At 29.9% G+C, this 3378-nt stretch overlaps 1 protein-coding gene across 1 annotated transcript in view; it reads left to right on the top strand.

The window, feature by feature from the left end:
* LOC106793944 (potassium voltage-gated channel subfamily H member 6-like) overlaps window positions 1-3378 on the top strand; it is a 68450-nt gene that overhangs the window by 18281 nt on the left and 46791 nt on the right. The gene's annotated exons all lie outside the window — the stretch shown is intronic.

The following is a 3378-nucleotide window of genomic DNA, read 5'->3' as shown; positions in this document are numbered from 1 at the left end:
ATATATATATATGAATCCAAAATATAAATATATGATTTTTTAAATTAATGTTTATCACAAAGACAATTTAAAAAAAAAAAAAGAAAAGAAGAAATATCTTTTAATTAATAATAAAATCGATAAAAAAAACAATGAACCATTATATTTCTATGAATTATTTTCTAAATCAAATTACAACATTAAATGCAATGAGAGACTTGCTTACCTTTGAGACAAAATATATTCGTTGCAACACGTTCAAAGTATTCAAATTCGAGATGTTTTTGTAAATTATTTCTATAAGAATAATTGAAATATTTTGAATAATAAATCACTTATTTACAAATCTATTATATACACTTGTAAATAGACGATTAAAAATGGGTAATGCGAGTTGAATATATTCAAACGAATTTAATAGAAATGCAAATGGAAGAGACACTGAAGTGATAATAAGAATAATAAATAAAATAAGGATGAAATGGTGAATTTGAATGAAAGTGTGGGGTAAGAGAAGTTAGAAGGAAGTGACATCCTTGGGGGATAAGGGGTTAAGGGTCTAAAAAAGTACTGCCAAGTCTAAAGAAAAGCATTGGTTCGTCGTGTGAAGTCGGCAAAATCTATTTCTAGTGCGGCCGATAAACTCTCCTCGAACTGAGAAAACGCGACGGGTTGGTTTGAAGTTCGTAAAAAGGAGGACTGTCTGCTTAGGTGGTCTCCTTAAAACTACGTCAACGATTTCGTCTTTGTAAATTTTACGTGTACAAGCATCCCTCTCTATCTCTATCTATCTATCTTTCTCTCTCTCTCTCTCATTCAATTTTTATCATTCTATCTTTTTCTTTTTGGTCGTACAATTCTCGAGAGAAATCTTTCTACAAAGAGAGGTAACCACTAACATTTCGTTTATTTATTTATACCAAAATTTTATCCTTAATTTTATTAATGTAACAAAATATATGATAATACATTTTTATCTTGTAATAATTAAAATGATATAAGTAATATTAGAAGATAAATATAATATTATAAGTAAAATTTAATAGAATAATTATATTAATTACAATCTAATGTGGTAATAGATTTAATTTTTTACTTTGTTACTTTGTCTTTTTTGTTTTTCTTACAAAGTTTTTACATTTAATTAGATCGACATTACAAATGATATTATCATTTCGTAAACGTATATATTCTCGATTATTTGTATAAATTATAATACGATTTAACTATGAATTTTGATTATTTTAATGTAAACGTTATGTAATTTAATTATCATTATAGAGAAAATAAATCTCAATACCTTGTTTTAAATATTATTGACAATAAATAACTTAACCGTTTCTCTCTATTTTCTCTCTCGGAAACAAATATTTCTATAAAGAAATATGTTACTCAACGATATCATCATTTATTTGTTTGAGTATGAAAAATCAGGACATCTTGTTATCGTAATACTGTTGTGAGCTTCTTGCAATACAATTTATATACGTTCGACTTTTATGGGAAATAAATGAATAGAAACAGAAAGAACATCAAGAAAAAGAGAAGAAGAAGAAGAAGAAGAAGAAGAAGAAGATTCTTAGGAATAAGCAAGTTCGATATTCCCGTTTGAAATGTTTGTCTAACGAGAAGAGTGGGGGTGGGGGTGTGGGATGGGGGAAAAGGGGACGAAATAGAACTGCCAAAGGGGGCTGCTGGGGGGATGCTGGGGGGAGGGATGCTGGTAGGCATTGGATAGCAGAGTTATGGGTTTTCGTGTACTACCGGAAAAGTATTAGGTGATTAATCTTCTCCTAGTTGACGGGAAACAATGTTTTCCTTCTAGACTGATTAACGTACAATGGTAGAAATGTACATTATTCACGATTAGGATAGAAATGAAATGGAAAAGCGTAGGACGTCATTTATGATCTACACTGACTATAATAATCCAATGTTGTGTTTGCTAATTACTTGACATCGAAACGTTTAGTAGAGTAAATTAGGTAATTTGATCGGTTGGGTAAACGTTAACCTCGGTTAGTTTAGTTTCCTTTGGATGAAATGATTTTATGTTTATATTATTGCGAAAATTAAATGAACGAATCTATCTATTCAATAATAAAATTTTGAAAAATATTTTCATATTACTCGTATGTGAGTGATTTATAGACACATACACAGATTTCATTTATATTTTACTTTAAACAAAATTATATACATTTACATTCATTTAAAATAAGAAATAACAAGAGTAATTTATTTTCTATTTTTTTTTTTCTATTAGTTCCAGCAAGTTTTCGTTGGTGTATGTGGGTGGGGAAGAGGAGGGGTGTCGTTTCATTTATATTTTACTTTAATCAAGATTAAATACATTTACATTCATTTAAAAAAAAAAATTACAAGAGTAATTTATTTTCTATTTTTTTTTCTATTAATTCCAGCAAGTTTTCGTAGTTGTGTGTGTGTATGTGTGGATGGGGGTGTAAACCTGTTTATAATTTGGGTATCGGATAAATAATAATTATGTTATGATTGGAAAAAAAAAAAGTAAATTTAATTCGCGTTCTAGAATAAGGTTCTCCAGAATGTCCAGTTAAGGTACGTAAGTAACGTCACCGAACGCGAAGAAGATTCTTAAGCATGCCAAGCAGTTTGACGTTTCGCGAGTCTGACATTTCAAGCGGATTCTGGACCGCTATTACGAGACTTGCGGTGCACTTGAAAGTCGTCGTACATATTAATATCTCGACATGAATGTCGAGCATGCGCTGGATGTATGGGTTCTCTCTATCTGTCTGTGAATATATATGTGTGTATGTGTGTGTTGTATTTGCCCTTTCTCTCTCTCTCTCTCTCTCTCTCTTTCTTTATTTCTTTCTATCTCCATCTGATTCTTTTCCTTTTTCGTTTTTTCTTCTTTCTACTTTTATCTCTTCATCGATCATAATTCGGTTTAATTTCTTTGGTACGTCGAATGACACGACTTCCGATCATTCTATTCTTAATCGGGATAAGTAGTGTGAGAGAGAGAGAGAGAGAGAGAGAGAATATTATCTTGGCGATGTCAGCCGAAAATCAGAGAAAGCGTTTATTTCGGATATTCCACGAACATATCTCTCTCTCTCTTTCTCTCTCTCTCTCTTTGTAAGAAATTCTATTTTCTCTTAGGAGTAACACGTTTTTTTCTTTATTTTTCATTCTCCCTCCAAATGTGTCAATTTTCATTCAACCGCAGAGTTTTAAGAGTATTTACTTAAATGCATCATCTCTTTATATTTTTGTTTATTTTTTTTTTCTTTTCTTTTTTTTTTTTTTATAGAAAAGAAGATATTTCTTAGTAATTTTTGATGATAAAGGTTCATAGGGAACTTGGACATGAAAAGAAGTAGAACTTAATTTAATTTAATTTAATTTAAT

Source organism: Polistes canadensis, unplaced genomic scaffold (genome assembly GCF_001313835.1).
Source record: "Polistes canadensis isolate GaletaPanama2010 unplaced genomic scaffold, ASM131383v1 scaffold_21, whole genome shotgun sequence".
NCBI lineage: Eukaryota > Metazoa > Arthropoda > Insecta > Hymenoptera > Vespidae > Polistes > Polistes canadensis.
The sequence above is the reverse complement of the archived record's forward strand: the minus strand, read 5'-3'. Positions and strand labels throughout refer to the sequence as shown.